Source organism: Portunus trituberculatus, chromosome 38, assembly GCF_017591435.1.
Source record: "Portunus trituberculatus isolate SZX2019 chromosome 38, ASM1759143v1, whole genome shotgun sequence".
Taxonomy (NCBI): Eukaryota; Metazoa; Arthropoda; class Malacostraca; order Decapoda; family Portunidae; genus Portunus; species Portunus trituberculatus.
In genome coordinates, this window is record NC_059292.1 from 17992170 (window position 1) to 18019194 (window position 27025).

A 27025-nucleotide genomic window follows, 5' to 3' on the forward strand; every position below is an offset into this window, starting at 1 on the left:
TTTCCTTCTTGATATGGTCCCATTCTGTTTATTTCTTCTACTTCCTCTTCCAAGTTCTGCCTATCTTCGTCGTTTAGATTCTTCAGTAGGTCTCTGACTGATTTCATTTCTTCTTTTTCTCTTTTTGGCCTATATTTTATATTTTTTTCTTTTATTCCAAATACGACTACACTCTTCTTTTTTTCTGCAATTTCTCTAACTAGATTTTCTTTTGTCTTGAGGACTCCTATCATTTTTTTTTTGTTTGTCATATTTTCTTCTTTTTCTTTAAGTTGTTCTTGAATCACCTCCTGAAAATCAGCCTTATCTTTCTTATCTTGGACTCTCCATGCTTGTACTGCTTTTTTAACCCCTTCAATACGGTGACGCCTATGTAGGTCATGATGAAGAGTAGATACGGTGAGAGAGGCGATATTTCTTTCTAAGCTTTTTCAGTTCAGTTGTGAAGTATAGTGTGTTGGATACCAAACACAGATGCTGTCTTTGAAATTAGTGCTCCTCCCATCCTTGTCTCCACCAATCACTAAAGATAAGCTACAGGTCCCTGTATCTAAAATTACCCAATGGCATAGACTATTCCCATCTCTCTCTCTCTCTCTCTCTCTCTCTCTCTCTCTCTCTCTCTCTCGAAGAAGAAAGAGTTTTTCTGGAGAATCTTGGATATGAGACTGAGGAAGTGGTTCATAACCCAGAAAAGTACAGCAAGAAAGGACTAAAGAAACTTACATATGAGCGAAATGTAATGTATTCCAACATAAATGGAGTGATATCGGGATTTTAGAACTCAACGATTACTTGAGGGACAAGAACCCAGATATTGTGGGTCTTACTGAAACAAAACTGAGAGAGGAGAAGACCTGATGAAGGTTGGAGAAGGAAATATAACGTTTGGAAAAGAAATAGAGTAGGTAAGATGGGAGGAGGAGTGATGTTGCTGGTTAAAAAGATATAAAGGTGGATCAAGTGAAAAAGGTATGGGAAAGGCAGAAGTGCTAAAGATCAGAGCAGAAACTAATGAAGGAAAAAGAGGCACTACATAGTGGTGTACGTACCACCTAAGACAAATGCATGGTCAGTACAGGAATATGAAGAAATGATAAGTGATACAGGAACATGTCTGGAAGAAATGTTGGGTGGCTGTGAACGAACTATAATGATGGGAGATTTTAATTGTAAAGAGGTGTGTTGGGAGGACTGGTCAATGGAAGGATCAGAGACAACATGGGGAAATACACTATTGACACTGGCAATGGAAAATGTGTTAACTCAGTGGGTCAAAGAAGATACTAGGTTTGGAGGAGAGGGAGCATCGTCAAGACTGGACTTGGTCTTTAGTACAGAGCCAATGGTCATTGAGGAGATGAGGGTGGAGTGCCCTTTAGCAAAGAGTGATCATGCAGTTTTGGAGTTCAAGGTGATAGACGAAGAGAAATCTAGAAGAAATGAAGAATATAAAGTGGGAAGATGGAATTATGCCAAGACAGATTTTGGAAACCTAAAGAAATTCTTTCAAGAGACAAATTGGATGAAATTCAAGAGTGCTAAGGAGCAAATGAAAAGTGGAAGGAATTTATAAAATATACAAAGAAGGTGAGAAAAATTTGTACCAATAAGACAACATAGAGAAGTTGGAAAGCAGGACTGGTTTAACGATAGATGTGAAAAGGCTAGAACAAGAAAAGAGGATGCATGGAAGAGGTGGAGAAGGAAAAGACGGATTAAGCAGTGGGAAAGTTACAAAAGAGCAAGAAATGAATATGTGTTGATTAGAAGAGAAGAAAGAAAGAAACAAGAAAAGGATATAATTGATAAATGTAAAGACCAACCAAGGCTTTTTACAGACATGTGAACAACAACATCAAAAATAGAGAAAGTATTGAAAGTTTAGAAGTAAATGGAGTATGCAGTGAAGATCCCAGGAAATGGCAGAGGCTATGAATGGATGCTTTCGGAAGGTATTCACAAAGGAGACTGCTTTTGACAAACCACTGGTAATGGAACAGAAAGGGATTATGAAGGAGTTTCAAGTAACTGTGGAGGAGATCAAGAACATGATGGGGAGTTTAGAAGTGAGAAAAGCTGTGGGACCTGATGGGGTATCAGGATGGATTTTAAGAGAATGCAGGGAGCAATTGGCAGAAAAAGTTTGTGAAGTAATTGATGCCTCATTAAGGGAAGGTGTAGTGCCCCAAGACTGGAAAAGAGCTAACATTGTCCCAATCTATAAATCAGGTAACAAGAGAGACCCATTGAACTATAGACCAGTGTCACTTACAAGTGTGGTAGCTAAGATGTGTGAGAGGGTGGTGAAGACTAGATGGACAGACTTCTTGGAGAAAAATGACATACTTTGTGAGTGTCAATTTGGTTTTAGGAAAGGGCGTTCATGCACGACAAACCTGATATGTTACTATTCGAGGGTGATAGATGTAATACAGGAAAGAGATGGTTGGGCTGATGGAATATATCTGGATTTAAAAAAGGCCTTTGATAAGGTACCACACCAGAGACTGATCTGGAAACTTGAAATGGTAGGAGGAGTGCATGGCAGTTTACTAAAATGGATGGAAGACTTTTGGTAGGAAGAGAAATGAGAACAATAATTAAGGACAGACCATCAGAATGGGGATTGGTGGAGAGTGGAGTTCCACAGGGATCAGTGTTGGCACCAGTAATGTTCGCAGTCTACATAAATGACATGGTGGATGGGGTGTCCAGTTATGTGAGCCTATTTGCAGACGATGCAAAATTGTTAAGAAAAGTGAGATGTGACAAAGATTGCGAACTACTCCAGGAAGACTTGGACAGAATATGGAAATGGAGCTGTACATGGCAAATGGAGTTCAACACGACAAAATGCAAGAAAATAGAGTTTGGCAAGAGTGAAAGAAGAATCAGGAGTATGTACAAGATAGGAAATGAAGACATAAAACCAGTCATGAAGAAAAAGACCTTGGGGTGACAATTACCAATGACCTATCGCCAGAGAGACATATAAACAAAATAATTGGAGAAGTATTGAACTTATTGAGGAACATAAGAGTGGCGTTCAGATATCTAGATGAAGAAATGATGAAGAAAATAATTACTGCAATGATAAGACCGAGGCTTGAATATGCAACAATACAGTGGGCTCGAACTTAAAGAAACACATAAGGAAACTAGAGAAAGTACAGAGGGCTGCAACAAAATGGTGCCTGACTTAAGAGATTTGACTTATGAAGACAGACTGAAAAGAATGCAACTTCCAACCCTGGAAAACAGAAGAGAAAGGGGAGACCTGATAGCAATATACAGAGTGATGATTGGCATGGAAAAATGGATAGGGAAGATCTGTGTATGTGGAATGGAAGAATGTCGAGAGGGCATGGGAAAAACTAAAATGGCCACTTATAGGAGAGATGTGAAAAATATAGCTTCCTCATAGAAGGGTGGAAGCATGGAATAGTTTAGACGTGGAAGTGGTCAACGCAAGGAATATTCATGATTTTAAGAAAAGCTGGACATTAATAGATATGGAGACGGGACAACACGAGCATAGCTCTTTTCCGTATGTTACAATTAGGTAAATACAATTAGGTAAATACACACACACACACACACACACACACACACACAGTGATGACACACACACACACGTGGAACACACACAGACACACACACACACACACACACACACACACACAAGGACAGCAGAGGAAGGACGCGTCCCGAGAATCAGCTGATCTTCACTACCTTTGTTTGGGTTTACAGTGGCCTGGGCGATAAGTGTGGACTCATTTTTTTTTTCATGAATACAGTGTTAAATAATAATGAGTGAGAAAGATATTCCATCTAAATGCAGGTATGTGACAAGGAAAGAATGAAAGCTGATGATGACAATGTTGGTGAGGGAGGAGGAGAATTTGAAGGCTTTGATACGGCGCAAACTTCACTATTTGATAGAGTCTTAACTATCGAACGTAAATTAGATAAATTGATAAAGGAGAGTATGGGAATGAAAGAGAATGAAGAACAGGATAAAGAGCTCCAGAAATTGAAAGAAAGGATAAAAGAGTGGAAGAAAACGAAACTAGGCTAAGAACCGAAAATGAAGAATTAAAAGTCCAAATAGCGAACTATAAGAAATTGATGGAAGAAGGACTCGGTAAAGCCGAGAAAGAAAAGAAAAGCTAAAAGATCTAGTTAACAAAGAAGAAGAAAGAGTACAAGACGTGATTAAAAAGAAGTACAAGCATGGAGAATCCAAGATAAGAAAGACAAGGAATCATTTCAAGAAGTATTTCAAGAACAGTTAAAAGAAAGAGATGAAAATATGACAAGCAAAATGATAGGAGTCCTCAAGAAAAAGAAAATTTAGTAAGAGAAATTATGGAAAAAAGAAGAGTGTAATTATTTTTGGACTGAAAGAAAAAATGTTAAATATAGACCAAGAAGGAAAAGACGAAATGAAATCAGTAAAAGACCTACTAAAACATCTGAATGACGAGGATAGACAGAACTTAGAAGAGGAAGTAGAAGAAATCCATAGAATGGGACCATATCAAGAAGGAACAGTGAGACCAATTAAGATATTACTAAAATCACAAGCAGCAGCAGAAGAAGTACTATATAGAAAACGAAACTCAGAGAAACAGAAGGTTGCAAAGATATATATATAAAGAAAAATAGAAACGAGGAGGAAAGGAAGAGACACAATGAACTGGTGGCAGAAGCAAGAGAAAAAATAATGAAAGGTCAGAGGAGGAGAAGAAGGCATTTTTTTGGAGAATTATAGGAGACAGGATAAGGAAATGGTATATAAAAGAGAAAGAAGAGAAAAGAATGGAGCAAGTTTAACTAAAATGATAAGAACAAGAGATTAAAATGATGTATACAAACATAGATGGATTTTATCTAGTAAATTAGAATTAAGAGATTACATAAAGAAAGAAGAACCAGATATTGTATGCCTGGTGGAAACAAAGTTAAATGAGGCAATAAAAATAGACATAGATAAAAGGTATAATATATGGAGGAGAGAGAGTGGGTAAAGGAGGAGGAGGAGTCATGATGATGTTAAGGAAGGAGATAGTGGTAAATCAAGTGGAGTTTGGGAAGGAAAATCAGAAATACTGTATGTTAAGATGCATATTAACAAAAGGAGTTAACAATCATTGGAACATATGTGCCACCAAAACAAACTCATGGACTAACCAAGAATATAGAGACATGATAGATGACACAATAAGGAGTCTTACAAGAATCATTAAGGAAAGGAGAAAAGTGATATTGATAGGAGATTTCAACTGTAAGGAGGTAGACTGGGAAAATTATGAAAGTGGTATGGGGGAAGATGCCTGGGGAGATAGATTCCTGAACCTAATGATAGATAATTTGATGGTCCAAAGAGTAAAGGAAAACACAAGATTCAGAGGAAACGATGAGCCGGCAAGATTAGACCTAGTTTTTACAAGGGATATACCAATTAACGATGATATAAGATACAAGTGCCCATTGGGAAAGAGTGACCATGTAATATTAGAGATGGATATAGAAGAAGGAAAGGAAGATAGAGATGAATCATACAAAGGAGACCGATTAAATTACAGAAAGGCTGATATTGAGAATCTCAAGAACTATTTTAAAACGTAAACTGGGAGGAGATGGAAAACTCATTAACGGTTCAAGAGAAATATAACTTATTTTTGGAAATATACAAAACTGGGGTCAGGAATATGTTCCAAATATAGACCTAAAGAAGAAGGAAAGAAAGATTGGTTTAATGCAAGATGTGCTAGGGCAAAGGAGAAACGAGATGGAGCATGGAAAAGGTGGAGAAGAAACAGAAATCCAGAAAATAAGGAAAACTTCAAAACAGCAAGAAATGAATATGCTAAGGTGAGAAAGGAAGAAGAAAAGAACTATGAAAAGGACATTGTCGAAAATGTAAGGAACAACCAAAATTGTTCTACAGATTCATAAATGGAAAAATAAGACAAAAAGAAACAATAGAAAGGTTAAAAGGAGAAACGGAATGGTGGAAGACCCAAAAGTATGGCAGAACTGTTAAATAGTAAATTTCATGAGGTCTTTACTAAGGAATCCAAATTTGAAAGACCACAGGGTAATAGAGAGACTGTCTATATGAAAGAGATTAAAGTAACCAAGCTTGAAATAAAAAGTTGATGACGGAATTGGATGAGGAAAAGGCAATGGGACCGGATGAAGTCTCAGGCAGAATACTGAAAGAATGTAGGGAAGAACTAGCAAGTCCAATATACAACATCATAAAATGCTCAATAGAAAATGGAACAGTGCCAGTGGAGTGGAAAAGAGCTGAGGTGGTTCCCATATATAAGAGCGGAAGGAAGGAAGAACCTTTAAATTACAGACCGGTATCACTAACTAGTGTAATATGCAAGATGTGTGAAAAGTAATAAAGAAGCAATGGATCGAGTTTCTTGAAGACAACAAAATATTATCAAATAGCCAATTTGGTTTTAGAAAAGGTCGGTCATGTGTGACAAATTTATTGAGTTTCTACTCTAGAATAGTTGATAAAGTACAAGAGAGAGAGGATGGGTTGACTGTATTTATTTAGATCTAAAAAGGCTTTTGATAAAGTGCCACATGAAAGATTACTATGGAAGTTAGAGGAGAAGGGTGGCTTAAAAGGAAGCACATTGAGATGGATGAAGAATTACTTAAGGGGAGAGAAATAAGGACGATAGTTAAAGATATGAAGTCCAAGTGGAGAACAGTAGACAGCGGAGTGCCACAGGGTCAGTATTGGCACCAATACTTTTTCTCGTATATATAAATGACATGCCAGAGGGAGTGAACAGCTACATAAATCTGTTTATGGACGATGCGAAACTGTGCAGAGTCATTAAACAAAAGAGGATTGTGAAATACTACAGGAAGACTTAAACAAGATCTGGAAATGGAGCAAAAATGGGAGATGGAATTCAATGTGGACAAAAGCCATGTCATGGAAATGGGAAAAGTGAAAGACGACCAGTGGGAATCTATAAGATGGGAGATGGAGTAGAACTAGAAAAGTAAAAAGGAAAAGGACTTGGGAGTGACAATGGAAGAAAATAATCAACCGTTAGCCATATTGATAGAATTTTCAGAGAGACGATAATTTGCTAAGGAATATTGGAGTAGCATTTCACTATATGGACAAGGAAATGATGAAGAAATTGATAAGTACTAAAATAAGACCTAGATTGGAATATGCAGGAGTTGTGTGGACTCCATAAAAAGAAACACATAAGAAAATTAGAGAGACTACAAAAATGGCTACAAGAATGGTTCCAGAATTTAAAGGGATGGCATATGAGGAGAGACTAAAGGCAATGGATCTACCAACCTTGGAGCAGAGAAGAGAGAGAGGATCTGATACAAGTTTATAAATTGATTAACGGAATGGATGAAGTGGATAATGAGAAACTGATCCTGAGAGAAGAATATGACTTTAGAAGCACAAGATCGCATAGTAAGAAACTAAGGAAGGGACGATGTCTGAGAGATGTTAAAAATTTAGTTTCCGCAAAGATGTGTTGAGACTTGGAACAGTTTGAGTGAGGAAGTGGTATCAGCAAAGAGTGTACATAGTTTTAAAGAAAAATTGGATAAGTGTAGATATGGAGACGGGACCACACGAGCATAAAGCCCAGGCCCTGTAAAACTACAACTAGGTAAATACAACTAGGTAAATACACACACACACACACACACACACACACACACACACTTTATTCTATGAGGAAGCTATATTTTTTCACATCTCTCCTATAAGTGGCCATTTTAGTTTTTCCCATGCCCTCTCGACATTCTTTCATTCTACATACACAGATCTTCCTATCCATTTTTTCCATGCCAATCATCACTCTGTATATTGCTATCAGGTCTTTTCTCTTCTGTTTTCCAGGGTCGGAAGTTGCATTCTTTTCAGTCTGTCTTCATAAGTCAAATCTCTTAAGTCAGGCACCATTTTGTTGCAGCCCTCTGTACTTTCTCTAGTTTCCTTATGTGTTTCTTGAAGTTCGAGCCCACTGTATTGTTGCATATTCAAGCCTGGTCTTATCATTGCAGTAATTATTTTCTTCATCATTTCTTCATCTAAATATACGAACGCCACTCTTATGTTCTTCAATAAGTTCAATACTTCTCCAATTATTTTGTTTATATGTCTCTCTGGCGATAGGTCATTGGTAATTGTCACCCCAAGGTCTTTTTCTTCATGACTGGTTTTTATGTCTTCATTTCCTATCTTGTACATACTCCTGATTCTTCTTTCACTCTTGCCAAACTCTATTTTCTTGCATTTTGTCGTGTTGAACTCCATTTGCCATGTACAGCTCCATTTCCATATTCTGTCCAAGTCTTCCTGGAGTAGTTCGCAATCTTTGTCACATCTCACTTTTCTTAACGTGTGTGTGTGTGTGTGTGTATTTACCTAGTTGTATTTACCTAGTTGTAGTTTTACAGGGCCTGGGCTTTATGCTCGTGTGGCCCCGTCTTCATATCTACACTTATCCAATCTTACTTTAAAAGTATGCACACTCGTTGCAGACACTACTACTTCATTTAAACTGTTCCACGTCTCAATACATCTTATGGAAACTATATTTTTAACATCTCTCAGACATCTTCCTTTTCTCAGCTTTTTACTATGCGATCTTTTGCTTAGGATGTCATATTCTTCTCTCAGGATCAGTTTCTCATTATCCACTTGGTCCATTCCGTTGATCAATTTAAAAACTTGTATCAGGTCTCCTCTCTCCCTTCTTTGTTCCAGGGTTGGTAGATCCATAGTTTAGTCTCTCCTCATATGTCATCCCTTCAAATTCTGGAACCATTCTTGTAGCCATTTCTTGTAGTCTCTCCAATTTCCTTATGTGTTTCTTTTTATGAAGGGACCACACTACTCCTGCATATTCCAATCTGGGTCTTATTATAGTACTTATCAATTTCATCATTATTTCTTTGTCCATGAAGTGAAATGCTACTCCAATATTCCTTAGCAAATTATATGTTTCTCTAAAAATTCTATCAATATGGCTTACATATATGGAAATGTACCACATTTCCACAAGGCTTTCCATTTTATCCATTGTAGAGTCACGAGTTCAGGTGGGTCTTTTAGCTTTCAAGGAAGATGCGGTCTCATCAGCCTTCTTAATAGAGTCTGCTGACTTGCTGATGGAGTCAAGATGGTGGCAAGCAATGTTATTAGTTTTCTGGCCTCTCTCTTGTCTGTGAATAATACCCAGCTTCACTTCGAGAGTAAAACACTTCCTGGTCTTCTTAGGAACTTCCACATTGCACTTTTGGTGGTAAGTTGAACTAAAGATGAGCTGCTGGTGACGCTGTTATGTTTTGACTAGTGATGGTCATGATCTTGATCTTGATGCTACAGGTGACAGAATTTCTTCTGAGTCAGGCCTTTGTATCCAGCGCCTGTGTTATCCACAACTTGATATTGATCTTTATTCTACAGGTGTCTCAGGATTTCTCCTGAGGCAGGCCTTAGTACCAGCAGCTCCTGGTGTATTCAAAAGCCTGTCAGCTTGCATGATACTGAGGCTTTCAAATTTGGAAAAATTACCTGGATAAAACTTCGTTTATTTTGTCGTTAAACGAGCAGATGGTAGTAAAACAAAACTTTCATTGTAGCGAAATTTTGTTGTGTGAACCTTCGTTAAACGGGGGTTGCTTGTACTTTTCCTTTTTTATTTTCTCCAGTTCTACTCCATCTCCCATCTTATAGATTCCCACGGGTCGTCTTTCACTCTTTCCCATTTCCATGACATGGCTTTTGTTAACATTGAATTCCATTTCCCACTTTTTGCTCCATTCCCATATCTTATTTAGGTCTTCTTGCAGTATTTCACAATCTTCTTTTTGCTTTATAACTCTGCACAGTTTCGTATCATCTACAAACAGATTTATGTAGCTGTTCACTCCTGGCATGTCGTTAATATAAATGAGGAAATGTATTGGTGCTAATACTGACCCCTGTGGCACTCCGCTTTCTACTGGTCTCCACTTGAACTTCATATCTTTAACTACCGTCCTTATTTCTCTCCCCCTCAAATAATTTCTATCCATCTCAATGTGCTGCCTTTTAAGCCACCCTTCTCCTCTAACTTCCATAGTAGTCTTGCATGTGGCACTTTGTCAAATGCCTTTTTTAAGGTGGTAATTCGATGACTCGATATCAATATCGGTTTTTTGGCTCTCCCATTGCTATTTTTTCACCGAATCCAATAATATTTATACACAAGGTGTACGTTTATGGTGTACGTCTTCAGTGTTAATTTGGTACACAAATGTGGCGTAGTTTTTTTGCAATAAATATTTTTTCGGCGATAAGAAAATAATTCAAAATACCATTATAAAATCAAAACTAATAACAGTGTGGCAATTTCCTCTTAACCACATATAATATACATAACAACAAATAAATGTTAGCAATGGCATACACATAACCTATGTTATAACAATTTCATTACACGCCAAATTGTTACCTTTTTTTTTCATCAAAAATTTGAGTTTATAAGCCTGTTGTAAATTTATTTGAGTGAGTTCATGCATTATCATGCTAGCATTTGTTAAGATGAGGTTGTTGATCATTTTGCTGCAAAAACTTTTGAAATTGACCAATTACTGAAAAAGTTATTCAACAGTATATGCTGAAAAACTGAAAGTCGAGAAAACGCATTTTCTGTGAACATCTTCAAAACCCCACATAACTCGCTTCCTCACTGGGCAACGGTTTCTAGCAGGTGGGCTTTAAGATAGGAGGTACCACAAAAAGTATCCTTTAGCCCATAAATTCCCATGAAAAGCCCACATGGTATAAAAAAAAAAACTCACTCCAATATGTACCAAACTCAGATATGTACTTACATAATCCCTTGACAACTGCTTAGGCTGGTAGTCTGTTTAGATAGTTTCAGGCCATGTTACATCATGGCCTTACACTCATTGTCACAATTTGGGAACCCAACACTGTAAAATACGATCAACAGGTAGGCTGCACGCACGCCACTCCCTAAGGCTGTATCGATTGGTACTGAGGGAGCGTCTTCCTCACCCTCACTGCCTGATACTAAACTATCGTACATCACGCAAAAATAAATAAAACAGCTCAAAAAGGAAATAAATACAAGCAAAACAAAGACTAGAAGAAAAAACATATGCACGCTTGGGTATTGAAAGGGCCGCCCTTTAAACCCGTCATTACCAGGTAAGCAGTCTTATGTGCTCAACTTCGCCATGGCTTCCCTCTCCAGAGACGAACCCAAGTACCAAGTATCCAATTTTTCAATTTTTTTGACCAAATTAACGAATTTCCACCTTAAATCCAAATAAATACAGTCAACCCATCCCTCTCTCTCTTGTACTCTATTAACTATTCTAGAATAGAAACTCAATAAATTAGTTACACAAGACCGTCTTTTCCTAAAACCAAATTGGCTATTTGATATTAATTTATTGTCTTCAAGGAACTCGATCCATTGTTTCTTTATTATTTTTTCACACATCTTGCATATTATACTAGTTAGTGATACTGGTCTGTAATTTAAAGGTTCTTCCTTCCTTCCACTCTTATATATGGGAACCACTTCAGCTCTTTTCCATTCTACTGGTACTGTTCCATTTTCTATTGAGGATTTTATGATGTTGTATATAGGACTTGCTAGTTCTTCTCTACATTCTTTCAGTATTCTGCCTGAGACTTCATCTGGTCCCATTGCCTTGTCTTCATCCAGTTCCTTCATTAATTCTTTTATTTCAAGCTTGGTTACTTTAATCTCTTTCATATAGACTGTCTCTCTATTACCCTGTGGCCTTTCAAATTTAGATTCCTTAGTAAAGACCTCCTGGAATTTATTATTTAATAGTTCTGCCATACTTTTTGGGTCTTCCACCATCCCGTTCTCTCCTTTTAACCTTTCTATTGTTTCTCTTTGTCTAATTTTTCCATTTATGAATCTATAGAACAATTTTGGTTGCTCCTTACATTTTTCGACAATGTCCTTTTCAAAGTTCTTTTCCTCTTCCTTCCTCACCTTAACATATTCATTTCTCGCTGCCTTGAAGTTTTCCTTATTTGTTGGATTTCTATTTCTCCTCCACCTTTTCCATGCTCCATCTCTTTCTCCTTTGCCCTAGCACACCTTGCATTAAACCAATCTTTCTTTCCTTCTTCTTTAGGTCTATATTTCGGGACATATTCCCTGACTCCTGTTTTATATATTTCCAAAAATAAGTTATATTTGTCTTGCATCGTGTCTGAGTTTTCCATATCCTCCCAGTTTTCGTTTTTAAAATAGTTCCTGAGATTCTCAATATCAGCCTTTCTGTAGTTTAATCGGTCTCCTTTGTATGAATTGTTTCTATCTTCCTTTCCTTCTTCTATATCTCTTTCTAATATTACATGGTCACTCTTTTCCAATGGGCACTTATGTCTTATATCATCAATCATTTGTATACCCCTTGTAAAAACTAGGTCCAATCTCGCCGGCTCGTCGTTTCCTCTGAATCTTGTGCATTCCTTTACTCTCTGGTCCATCATATTGTCTATCATTAGGTTCAAGAATCTTTTTCCCCAGGCTTCTTCCCCCATACCACTTTCATAATTTTCCCAGTCCACTTCTTTACAGTTGAAATCTCCTACTAATATAACTTCTTTCTTTCTTTAACGATTCTCGTTAGACTCCTTATTGTGTCATCTATCATGTCTCTATATTCTTGATTGGTCCATGAATTTGTTTTTGGTGGCACATATGTTACAATGATTGTTAACTTTTTTTTATTAATATGCATCTTAACATACAATACTTCTGTTTTTCTTTCCCCACATTCCACTTTGTTTATCTCTATCTCCTTCCTTAACATTATCATAACTCCTCCTCCTCCTTTACCTTCTCTGTCTCTTCTCCATACATTATACCTATTATCCAAGACTATTTTGATTTCCTCATTTAGTTTTGTTTCAGCCAGGCCTACAATATCTGGATTTTCTTTCTTTATGTAATCTCTTAATTCTAATTTACTTGATAAAACCCTGTCTATGTTCATTTACATCATTTTTAGTCTCTTGCCTTTATCATTTTTAGTTAAACTTGTTCCACTTTTTTCTCTTTCTTCTCGTTTATATACCATTTCCTTATCCTGTCTCCTATAATTCTCCAAAAAAATGCCTTTTTTTCCTCTTCTGACCTTTCTTTTTTTTTTTCCCTTAATGCTGCTGCCAGTTCATTGTATCTCTTCCTTTCTTCCTCATTTCTATTTTTCTTAATATAGATATCCTTGCAGCCCTCTGTTTCTCTAAGTTTTGTTGTTCTATTTAATATTTCTTCTGTTGCTGCTTGTGATTTTAGTAGTATTTTAATTGGTCTCGTTTTTCCTTCTTGATATGGTCCCATTCTGTTTATTTCTTCTACTTCCTCTTCCAAGTTCTGCCTATCTTTGTCATTTAGATTCTTCAGTATTCTTCAGTGTGTGTGTGTGTGTGTGTGTGTGTGTGTGTGTGTGTATTTACCTAATTGTATTTACCTAATTGTAACATACGAGAAAAGAGCTATGCTCGTGTTGTCCCGTCTCCATATCTATTAATGTCCAGCTTTTTCTTAAAATCATGAATATTCCTTGCGTTGACCACTTCCACGTCTAAACTATTCCATGCTTCCACCCTTCTATGAGGGAAGCTATATTTTTTCACATCTCTCCTATAAGTGGCCATTTTTAGTTTTCGACATTCTTCCATTCCACATACACAGATCTTCCCTATCCATTTTTTCCATGCCAATCATCACTCTGTATATTGCTATCAGGTCTCCCTTTCTTCTGTTTTCCAGGGTTGGAAGTTGCATTCTTTTCAGTCTGTCTTCATAAGTCAAATCTCTTAAGTCAGGCACCATTTTCGTTGCAGCCCTCTGTACTTTCTCTAGTTTCCTTATGTGTTTCTTTAAGTTCGAGCCCACTGTATTGTTGCATATTCAAGCCTCGGTCTTATCATTGCAGTAATTATTTTCTTCATCATTTCTTCATCTAGATATACGAACGCCACTCTTATGTTCCTCAATAAGTTCAATACTTCTCCAATTATTTTGTTTATATGTCTCTCTGGCGATAGGTCATTGGTAATTGTCACCCCAAGGTCTTTTTCTTCATGACTGGTTTTATGTCTTCATTTCCTATCTTGTACATACTCCTGATTCTTCTTTCACTCTTGCCAAACTCTATTTTCTTGCATTTTGTCGTGTTGAACTCCATTTGCCATGTACAGCTCCATTTCCATATTCTGTCCAAGTCTTCCTGGAGTAGTTCGCAATCTTTGTCACATCTCACTTTTCTTAACAATTTTGCATCGCCTGCAAATAGGCTCACATAACTGGACACCCCATCCACCATGTCATTTATGTAGACTGCGAACATTACTGGTGCCAACACTGATCCCTGTGGAACTCCACTCTCCACCAATCCCCATTCTGATGGTCTGTCCTTAATTATTGTTCTCATTTCTCTTCCTACCAAAAGTCTTCCATCCATTTTAGTAAACTGCCATGCACTCCTCCTACCATTTCAAGTTTCCAGATCAGTCTCTGGTGTGGTACCTTATCAAAGGCCTTTTTAAATCCAGATATATTCCATCAGCCCAACCATCTCTTTCCTGTATTACATCTATCACCCTCGAATAGTAACATATCAGGTTTGTCGTGCATGAACGCCTCTTTCTAAAACCAAATTGACACTCACAAAGTATGTCATTTTTCTCCAAGAAGTCTGTCCATCTAGTCTTCACCACCCTCTCACACATCTTAGCTACCACACTTGTAAGTGACACTGGTCTATAGTTCAATGGGTCTCTCTTGTTACCTGATTTATAGATTGGGACAATGTTAGCTCTTTTCCAGTCTTGGGGCACTACGCCTTCCCTTAATGAGGCATCAATTACTTCACAAACTTTTTCTGCCAATTGCTCCTGCATTCTCTTAAAATCCATCCTGATACCCCATCAGGTCCCACAGCTTTTCTCACTTCTAAACTCCCCATCATGTTCTTGATCTCCTCCACCGTTACTTGAAACTCCTTCATAATCCCTTTCTGTTCCATTACCAGTGGTTTGTCAAAAGCAGTCTCCTTTGTGAATACCTTCCGAAAGCATCCATTCATAGCCTCTGCCATTTCCTGGGATCTTCACTGTATACTCCATTTACTTCTAAACTTTCAATACTTTCTCTATTTTTGATGTTGTTGTTCACATGTCTGTAAAAAAGCCTTGGTTGGTCTTTACATTTATCAATTATATCCTTTTCTTGTTTCTTTCTTTCTTCTCTTCTAATCAACACATATTCATTTCTTGCTCTTTTGTAACTTTCCCACTGCTTAATCCGTCTTTTCCTTCTCCACCTCTTCCATGCATCCTCTTTTCTTGTTCTAGCCTTTTCACATCTATCGTTAAACCAGTCCTGCTTTCCAACTTCTCTATGTTGTCTTATTGGTACAAATTTTTCTCACCTTCTTTGTATATTTTTATAAATTCCTTCCACTTTTCATTTGCTCCTTAGCACTCTTGAATTTCATCCAATTTGTCTCTTGAAAGAATTTCTTTAGGTTTCCAAAATCTGTCTTGGCATAATTCCATCTTCCCACTTTATATTCTTCATTTCTTCTAGATTTCTCTTCGTCTATCACCTTGAACTCCAAAACTGCATGATCACTCTTTGCTAAAGGGCACTCCACCCTCATCTCCTCAATGACCATTGGCTCTGTACTAAAGACCAAGTCCAGTCTTGACGATGCTCCTCTCCTCCAAACCTAGTATCTTCTTTGACCCACTGAGTTAACACATTTTCCATTGCCAGTGTCAATAGTGTATTTCCCCATGTTGTCTCTGATCCTTCCATTGACCAGTCCTCCCAACACACCTCTTTACAATTAAAATCTCCCATCATTATAGTTCGTTCACAGCCACCCAACATTTCTTCCAGACATGTTCCTGTATCACTTATCATTTCTTCATATTCCTGTACTGACCATGCATTTGTCTTAGGTGGTACGTACACCACTATGTAGTGCCTCTTTTTCCTTCATTAGTTTCTGCTCTGATCTTTAGCACTTCTGCCTTTCCCATACCTTTTTTCACTTGATCCACCTTTATATCTTTTTTAACCAGCAACATCACTCCTCCTCCCATTTTATCTACTCTATTTCTTTTCCAAACGTTATATTTCCCTTCTCCAACCTTCATCAGGTCTTCTCCCTCTCTCAGTTTTGTTTCAGTAAGACCCACAATATCTGGGTTCTTGTCCCTCAAGTAATCGTTGAGTTCTAAAATCCCCGATATCACTCCATTTATGTTGGAATACATTACATTTCGCTCATATGTAAGTTTCTTTAGTCCTGTGTGTGTGTGTGTGTGTTTGTGTGTGTTTCACTGTTTGATCTGCTGCAGTCTCTGATGAGACATCCAGACGTTACCCTACGGAATGAGCTCAGAGCTCATTATTTCCAATCTTCGGATAGGCCTGAGACCAGGCACACACCACACACCGGGACAACAAGGTCACAACTCCTCAATTTACATCCCATACCTACTCACTTCTAGGTGAACAGGGGCTACACGGGAAAGGAGGCACACCCAAATATCTCCACCTGGCCGGGGAATGAACCCCGGTCCTCTGGCTTGTGAAGTGTCTAACCACTGTGTGTGTGTGTGTGTGTATTTACCTATTTACCTAATTGTAACATACGGAAAAGAGCTATGCTCGTGTTGTCCCGTCTCCATATCTATTAATGTCCAGCTTTTCTTAAAATCATGAATATTCCTTGCGTTGACCACTTCCACGTCTAAACTATTCCATGCTTCCACCCTTCTATGAGGGAAGCTATATTTTTCACATCTCTCCTATAAGTGGCCATTTTAGTTTTTTCCCATGCCCTCTCGACATTCTTCCATTCCACATACACAGATCTTCCCTATCCATTTTTCCATGCCAATCATCACTCTGTATATTGCTATCAGGTCTCCCCTTTCTCTTCTGTTTTCCAGGGTTGGAAGTTGCATTCTTTTCAGTCTGTCTTCATAAGTCAAATCTCTTAAGTCAGGCACCATTTTCGTTGCAGCCCTCTGTACTTTCTCTAGTTTCCTTATGTGTTTCTTTAAGTTGAGCCCACTGTATTGTTGCATATTCAAGCCTCGGTCTTATCATTGCAGTAATTATTTTCTTCATCATTTCTTCATCTAGATATCTGAACGCCACTCTTATGTTCCTCAATAAGTTCAATACTTCTCCAATTATTTTGTTTATATGTCTCTCTGGCGATAGGTCATTGGTAATTGTCACCCCAAGGTCTTTTTCTTCATGACTGGTTTTATGTCTTCATTTCCTATCTTGTACATACTCCTGATTCTTCTTTCACTCTTGCCAAACTCTATTTTCTTGCATTTTGTCGTGTTGAACTCCATTTGCCATGTACAGCTCCATTTCCATATTCTGTCCAAGTCTTCCTGGAGTAGTTCGCAATCTTTGTCACATCTCACTTTTTTAACAATTTTGCATCGTCTGCAAATAGGCTCACATAACTGGACACCCCATCCACCATGTCATTTATGTAGACTGCGAACATTACTGGTGCCAACACTGATCCCTGTGGAACTCCACTCTCCACCAATCCCCATTCTGATGGTCTGTCCTTAATTATTGTTCTCATTTCTCTTCCTACCAAAAAGTCTTCCATCCATTTTAGTAAACTGCCATGCACTCCTCCTACCATTTCAAGTTTCCAGATCAGTCTCTGGTGTGGTACCTTATCAAAGGCCTTTTTTAAATCCAGATATATTCCATCAGCCCAACCATCTCTTTCCTGTATTACATCTATCACCCTCGAATAGTAACATATCAGGTTTGTCGTGCATGAACGCCCTTTCCTAAAACCAAATTGACACTCACAAAGTATGTCATTTTTCTCCAAGAAGTCTGTCCATCTAGTCTTCACCACCCTCTCACACATCTTAGCTACCACACTTGTAAGTGACACTGGTCTATAGTTCAATGGGTCTCTCTTGTTACCTGATTTATAGATTGGGACAATGTTAGCTCTTTTCCAGTCTTGGGGCACTACGCCTTCCCTTAATGAGGCATCAATTACTTCACAAACTTTTTCTGCCAATTGCTCCCTGCATTCTCTTAAAATCCATCCTGATACCCCATCAGGTCCCACAGCTTTTCTCACTTCTAAACTCCCCATCATGTTCTTGATCTCCTCCACCGTTACTTGAAACTCCTTCATAATCCCTTTCTGTTCCATTACCAGTGGTTTGTCAAAAGCAGTCTCCTTTGTGAATACCTTCCGAAAGCATCCATTCATAGCCTCTGCCATTTCCCTGGGATCTTCACTGTATACTCCATTTACTTCTAAACTTTCAATACTTTCTCTATTTTTGATGTTGTTGTTCACATGTCTGTAAAAAAGCCTTGGTTGGTCTTTACATTTATCAATTATATCCTTTTCTTGTTTCTTTCTTTCTTCTCTTCTAATCAACACATATTCATTTCTTGCTCTTTTGTAACTTTCCCACTGCTTAATCCGTCTTTTCCTTCTCCACCTCTTCCATGCATCCTCTTTTCTTGTTCTAGCCTTTTCACAGTGTGTGTTTGTGTGTGTGTTTGTAATTCACCACGGCCACCCAGCCATTCTTCCCCATTATGGAGTGAACTCAGAGCTCATAGACTGATCTTCGGGTAAGACTGAGACCACAACACACACTCCACAAACTGGGAAAGCGAGGCCACAACCCCTAGAGTTACATCCCGTACCTATTTACTGCAAGGTGAACAGGGGCTACACGTTAAGAGGCTTGTTCATTTGCCTCGCCGCTTCCCCTGAATTCAAACCCAGGCCCTCTCGATTGTGAGTCAAGTGTGCTAACCACTACACTACGCGGTGTGTATTTACTTAGTTGTATTTACCTAGTTGTAGTTTTACAGGGCCTGGGCTTTACGCTCGTGTGGTGTGTGTGTGTGTGTGTGTGCGTGTGATTTTCAGGGGAGGACTGAAACCACAACATACTTTCCACACACTGGGAAAGCGAGGCCACAACCCCTCGAGTTACATCTCGTACCTATTTACTGCTAGGTGAACAGGGGCTACACTTTAAGAGGCTTACCCATTTGCCTCGCCGTTTCCTGGGATTCGAACCTGGGCCCTCTCGATTGTGAGTCGAGCATGCTAACCACTACACTATGTGGTGTGTGTTTGTATTTACCTAGTTGTATTGTTCAGAGTTCGAGCGGGGCTCATAGTGTCCTGTCTCCATATCTCCATTTATCTAGTTTTTCTTTAGAGTTATGCACACTATGTGCTGTGACAATTCCATTATCACTGCTAGGTGATAATTTAATGTGTGTGTGTGTGTATTTACCTAGTATTTACCTAGTTGTAGTTTTACAGGGCCTGGGCTTCACGCTCGTGTGGTCCTGTCTCTATATCTACACTTATCCAATTTTTCTTTAAAAATATGCACACTCGTTGCTGACACCACTTCTTCACTCAAACTGTTCCAAGTCTCAACATATTTTTGCGGGAAACTATATTTTTTAACATCTATCAGATATCTTCCCTTCCTCAGTTTTTTACTATGCGATCTTGTGCTTCGAATGTCATATTCTTCTCTCAGGGTCAGTTTCTCATTATCCACTTGATCCATTCTGTTAATCAATTTATAAACTTGTATCAGATCCTCTCTCTCCCTTCTCTGTTCCAGGGTTGGTAAATCCATAGCCTTTAGTCTCTCCTCATATGTCATCCCTTCAAATTTTTGGAACCATTCTTGTAGCCATTTTTTGTAGTCTCTCCAACTTTCTTATGTGCTTCTTTTTATGGGGGGGGGTGGGGGTCCACACAACTCCTGCATATTCCAATCTGGGTCTTATTATAGTACTTATCAATTTCTTCATCATTTCTCTGTCCATGTAGTGAAATGCTAATCCAGTATTCCTTAGCAAATTATATGTCTCTTTGAAAATTCTATCAATATGCCTTACCGGTTGATTGTTTTCTTCCATCGTCACTCTCAAGTCTTTTTCCTTTTTTACTTTCTCCAGTTCTACTCCATCTCCCATCTTATAGATTCCCACTGGTTGTCTTTCACTCTTTCCCATTTCCATGACATGGCTTTTGTCCACATTGAATTCCATCTCCCACTTTTTATTTCATTTCCAGATCTTATTTAGTTCTTCCTGCAGTATTTCACAATCCTCTTTTTGTTTTATAACTGCACAGTTTCGCATCGTGCACAAACATATTTATATAGCTGTTCACTTCTTTTGGCATGTCGTTTATATATATGAGAAAAAGTATTGGCGCCAATACTGACCCCTGTGGCACTCCGCTTTCTACTGCTCTCCACTTGGACTTCATATCTTTAACTACCGTCCTTATTTCTCTCCCCCTCAAGTAATTTTCCATCAAGGGAATGATGACCTCTCTCAACACTGCACTTTTATTTACCTAGTTGTATTTTATGGGAGGGGAGCCTTTGCTCCTGCTGTCCAGTCTCTTATCTCAGTGTCTAATTTTCTCCTAAAGTCGTGTATAGACTTTGCACACACCACCTCTCTGTCCAGTCCATTCCATATATCTATCACTCTATGGGGGAAGCTGTTTTTTTTTTAAGTCTCTTCTGTAATGTTGTGTGTGTTTGTATTTACCTAGTTGTATTGTACAGGGTTCGAGCGGTGCTCGTAGTGTCCTGTCTCCATATCTCCATTTATGTAGTTTTTCTTTAAAGTTATGCACACTATGTGCTGCGACAATTTCCTTATCCAATGCATTCCATTTTTCTACCGTTCTGTGTGGAAAACTGTATTTTCCAACATCCTTCACACACTGCCTCATCCTGATCTTTTCATGTCATCTTGTCCTTCCATCTTCTTCTGCCAACAGCACCAGGTCTTCTTTGTCTATTTTTTCAATATTATTTACTATCTTATACATTGTTATTAGGTCCCCACATTCTCTTCTATCCTGTAAGGTTGGCAGTCCCATTTCCTTCAGTCGTTCTTCATATGTGAGGTCCTTTAATTCTGGCACCATCTTTGTAGCAATCTTCTGTATCCTTTCCAGTTTTCTTATATCTTTTTTAGAGCTCGGAGACCATACCACTGCTGCATATTCCAGCCTTGGGCATATCATGCTTGTGATGATTTTTTTCATCATATCTTTATCCATGTAATGAAATGCCACTCTTATATTAGTCAACATCTTATATGATAGTCCAAATATCTTGTTTATGTGTTTATTAGGGCTCAGATTTTCTTGTATGATCACTCCAAGATCTTTTTCCTCTTTTGTCTTCGTTATTTGCTCCTGTCCCATTAAATAGTTCCATACTGGTGTGTGTGTGTATGTGTGTGTATTTACCTATTTGTATTTACCTATTTGTGTATTACAGGGCCCGAGCTAAGCTCTCTGTGTCCTGCCTCCTTGGCCACTCAAGTCATATCTCTCTTTCATCTGATTGACACACACTGCGTCAACGATATCACTGCTCAGTTTATTCCACTTATCAATACTGCGATGCGGGAAACTGTACTTTCTCACGTCATTTAGACGTTCACCAATTTATACATAGTTATCATGTCTCCCCTTGTTCTACTCTCTTCTAATGTGGTCAGCCCCAGTTTCCTCAGTCTTTCCTCATAGTCTAACTCCCTGAGTCTTGGTACCATCCTTGTTTCCAGCCTCTGTACCCTTTCCACCTTCTTCACATTTTTCTTCATATGTGGTGAGCAGATGCAAGCTGCATATTCTAACTGGGGTCTTATTAAAGTGCATAGTATCTTCTTCATCATTCCTTCATCTAGGTAGTGGAATGCAAGACCAATATTTTGAAGCATGTTGTATGTTTTCCCAAATATCTTGTTAATGTGTTTCTCTGGTGACAAAGTGTTTTGCATGGTTACTCCTAGGTCTTTCTCCTCATTGGTCTCTTCAATTTTCTCATCACCCAGCCTGTAATCCCTGTTTGGTCTGTATCTACTTCTTCCCATTTTCATAACATGGCTCTTGTTTATATTAAAATCCATCTGCCACTCCTACTCCACTCACATATTTTATCAAGATCTTGCTGTAACTAGTTACAATCTTCCACATTCTTTACTCTCCTCATAATTTTAGTATCGTCTGCAAACATATTCATGTAACTGTCAATTCCTACTGGCATATCATTAACATAAATCAAAAACATGATGGGACCAAGCACTGACCCTTGTGGAACTCCACTGGTTACCTTTTTCCACTCTGACTTCTTTCCTTTCACCACTGTTTGCATTTCTCTTCCCACTAAGTAATTTTCCATCCATTTTGCTAGTTTATCACTTACTCCTCCAATCTTCTTTAGTTTCCACATCAGTCTATTGTGTGGCACTTTATCAAAGGCCTTTCTCAAGTCCAGGTAAATAGCATCCACCCATCCCTCTCTATGTTGTAGTATGTCAGTCACTCTTGAATAAAAACATAATAAATTGGATACGCACGATCTTCCTTTTCTGAAACCAAACTGCCTTTCACTCAGAATGTTTTCACTTTCTAGATACTCACTCCCCTTTGCTTTAATTAGTTCTTCACATACCTTGCACAATATACTAGTCAACAATACTGGTCTGTAATTTAACGGTTCCATTCTACTACCATTCTTATATATAGGCACAATGTCAGCTCTTTTCCACTCTTTCGGGACTAATCCTGTTCGTGTGGAGGTTTCCACAATATCAAATATGGGGTTCAACAATTTTTTATTTTTTCTATTGCCTCCCTTTTATTTAGTTTTCCATTTATGAATTTGTAAAACATTTTAGGGTCACTATCACAGTTTTCCACCACTCTCTCTGTATGTATGTGTGTGTGTGTGTGGTATATATTGCAAAAAATTATCCTGAACATTTAGGTGAGAGAGAGAGGGAGGGAGGGAGGGAGGGAGGGAGGAGGAGGAGGAGGAGGAGGAGGAGGAGGAGGAGGAGGAGGAGGAGGAGGAGGAGGAGGAGGAGGAGGAGGAGGAGGAGGAGGAAGAGGAAGAGGAGGAGGAGGAGGAAGAGGAAGAGGAAGAGGAGGAGGAGGACTTGTGACTTATGATGTGGTCACTCGTTTAGTATACTACATGTACAGAAGCTACATACTTAGTAGGAGGCAAGGACAGAACAAATGAAGCTCCTCACCACCCACCACTCCCTCCGGCGTCATCTGGCAAGAAATAAGATGAAAAATACACCCCGATTGCTGAGGAGGACAATCGGAGAAATTTATACAGGAAAGGTGGGAAAAGAAAAGAGAGTATTAATGTAACTACTACTATTGCTAAGAAAAAGAGATATCTAGTGTAACTACTACTATCGCTAAAAGAAAAAAAAAATTATCGGAAACCATTTTCTTTATAAAACTTGTCTAATTTACTTTTGAACGTAGCTACCGTGTGAACTTGGATGACGGGCGCTGGTAGCTTGTTCCAACGTTCAACTATTCTTACGTTAAAAAAGTTTCTTTGCAAATCAGTATTAAATCGCTGTCTTTTAAACTTCCAGCCGTTATTTCTTGTTACTGATTGCGAAAGCTCAAAAAGATTTTCATAATTGATCTTATCTATATTTTTAAGTATTTTAAACGTTTGAATGAGGTCACCTCGGTTGTGACGATCTTTGAGGGAGAACATGTCTAGTCTTTTGAGACGTTCTTCATATGACAGACCATGTATTACGGAGATTAGTTTTGTTGTTTGTCTTTGAACGCTCTCTAATTTATTAATATCCTTTTGATAACATGGAGACCAGAACTGAACCGCGTATTCCAAATGCGGTCTCACTAATGAAGTATAAATACGCGTTATGACTTCAGGTGTTTTATAATAAAAATTACGCGCGATAAATCCTAAAACAGTGTTAGCTTTACGACTAGCGGCCGAACACTGTGCAGCACATTTTAGGTCATTGGTTATGAGTACTCCCAGGTCCTTTTCTTCAGTGACTTTGATTAAGTTACGTCCATGTAATTTGTAATTATATTTTACATTGTTTTGGCCGATGTGCATTACTTTGCACTTATCTCCATTAAAATTTAATAGCCATTTATCGCTCCAGCTACCAAGGTTGTCTAAATCCCGCTGGATGGCATCACAATCGTCTCTTGTAGCATACTTTGCTACCTAGTTTAGTGTCGTCGGCGAATTTTGATATTTTTTATATGATGCCGCAGTCTAAGTTTTTTATTTATATAAAAAAAAGTAATGGACCTAAAACTGAACCCTGGGGAACACCACTCATAACTTGAAGCCAGTCGGAAGCTTCTCCATTAATGACTACTCTTTGCTTTCTATTAATTAGCCAACTTTCAATCCAACCACAAAACGGCTCTCCCATCCCATGAGCCTTCAGTTTAATTAAGAGACATTGGTGTGGTACCATATCAAAAGCTTTCCTGAAGTCAAGATAAATTATGTTGGATGGAGCTCTCTCATCATAATTAGAGAATATGTCATGGAAAAATTCTAGGAGATTCGTTAGGCAAAATCTGTTGTTCCGGAAACCATGTTGAGAGTCTAATATCAATTTGTGGCTGTCTAGAAAGGAAGTGATTTTGTCTCTAAAGTATTTTTTCTAGAATTTTTATAACTACCAAGGTGAGACTGATTGGCCTATAATTACCAGCTTCACTTTTGTTGCCTTTCTTGAATATTGGCGTGATATTTGCGCATTTCCAGTGACTTGGTACTTTTCTTTCATGCAACGATCTATTATAAAGGAATTTAAGAGGTAACACCGGCTGTTCTAGACATTCTCTTAATAGCCTCGTTGATAATCTATCAGCCCCTGTGTTCTTATACTGAACCTTCGTGAGGCTCAGTCTCTTGTACTGGGCCTAAGTGAGGCTTAGGCCTAGTAAGGAAAGGAAAGAAAGATGTAACGAATCCAAGGGGGGAGGGATGATCACACAAAGCTTAACAAAATAGACCCTTTAATTCAATAACAACCCATTACAGTCATGTAACTTCCTATCTAGCCTACCTATAAGATGGGAGACCTATGGGGGGGAAACCGTGGGTAACTCAGCTGTAGATGAGAGGGCGTGAGGGTGCGTGTGATGGCATCCTGAGAGGTAAAAATGGCGGCCCGTCCCTCGCGGCGTCCTGCTTCTCTCTCTCTCTGTCTCTCTGCCTGGTTGGGCCTGCTGTGCTGGAAGTGGCAGAGGGTTCCACAGGGGCGGTGCTCGAGGCAGGCGGGTGATGTTCTGAGGCGACGCCACCACGCTCCTCACCTTATAAGACGGCAGCCATGATGACTGCGCACGCAGCCACACGTCATCTCCCTTCTCCCCCCTACAGGGACTCCCTATATAAGAATTCCTAGCTACACATATGAAGAGAAGATGAGGATTTGGACTAAATAAATATCCTAATAGTGGGTAATAATCCCAATCCAGTACTGCTACTCGGTACATGGCTTTTTCCTCAGGGAAAACAAATCCTCGTCTTCTCTTTTACAAAAAAAAAAAAGTAACACTCATAACAATCCACATAATCGCGATACACCACCATGAGCACACATAACCATTTAGAGCTATATACAGTGTCCAGGGTATCTGTGGTATTACTGCCCTCTGTTTCAACACTTCACACTCTGTAACCTTCCACTTAGTGCGAGACCTTGACGTCTCTACCGGTCCGGCAGGACTTGACCTCCCAGTTGGTGTTTCGCCACCCACTTCCCATCAGTCCAGGCGTACAGGGGCGGAGTAGAGAGGCCAACGTAGTCCTCTCCAAGGCCTTATTCTGTGGGGACTGGATTCAGGAGGCCCCTCCTCCTGAACATTCCAGCCACCCCCAACAGTGGCGGTCTCCTTCCCCAGCAGCGGGTCTGATGTAGCTGCAAAAGAAGTATAGGGCAGTCACAAGATTCCAATGTCCCTAGGGGTCTATACTCTTAGTATTCTTCTATAAATCTCCTCACTGGCCGTCTCTCACAAGTCGGTCTGGGCTCCTCTACCTTATTGTCTTCTTCCTCCTCATCGGAAGGCACTACAATTTCTTCCATGTCTACCATGTACCCTTCATCAGTTACATATTTTCTCACTTGGTCAGCTGCTCTATGGAGTATTTTGCCATTGAACACATTTTCCACTTCATATGACACTCCATCTAAATTCAATTTTTTAACCTTATACGGTCCAATCCACTTGAGACCAAGTTTTCTATCAGCTGACGAACCAAACTGTTCCCTTTTTATCCACACCAAATCATCTACCTCGACTCTTTGGTCCTCCTCCTCCTCCTCCTCCTCCTCCTCCTCCTCCTCCTCCTCCTCCTCCTCCTCCTCCTCCTCCTCCTCCTCCTCCTCCTCCTCCTCCTCCTCCTCCTCCTCCTCCTCGCACTTCCACTTCCACACGGGAGGAGGTCAGCGGGGTGACTGGGAGGAGGAGGAGGAGGAGGAGGCATAAGAGACATGAAGAAACAAGGAGAGAGTCAGGGATGTGAGTGTGGGCACAGACTGGAGTTGGTAAAGGAGGTGTGGCTTAATTTATATGTCATGACTCCTGACTAATGATACTTGCCTACTAAAATGGTAGGAAACTGTTCCTCTAATTTGGGAGCTGACTGTACATATCCATTTCTTATTTATTTATTTTTTTTGTACTTAAAAAATGAATGCTGCACTTACAATGAAGGTACTAGTATGGACTCATCCCTTTATTTCTGGATTACACACCCACATACTAAAACAAACAAAATTATTTTTCTGAAATTAGATAAAAGAAAATTTGAAAATATGTGTTATATTTTGATGAAAATTTAAATAATACAATGAAGTTGGTGAGTTCCTGGTTCTGACTAGCTGAAATTCAGTTTTTTGCTATGGTATATGAATAGAACTCCAGCAAAACCTAAGGACTCCATCTTCCTTAACACTGTAATTGTGTCTGATTTAGATTACACAAAATCATATTTACATCTTGTATTCTCTTATATTAGAAT

The 27025-nt window shown here is 38.9% G+C and overlaps 1 protein-coding gene across 2 annotated transcripts in view; it reads left to right on the top strand.

Annotated features, from left to right (window-relative positions):
- LOC123514971 (vacuolar protein sorting-associated protein 54-like) overlaps nucleotides 1-27025 on the top strand; it is a 250921-nt gene that overhangs the window by 92277 nt on the left and 131619 nt on the right. The window lies entirely within an intron of this gene.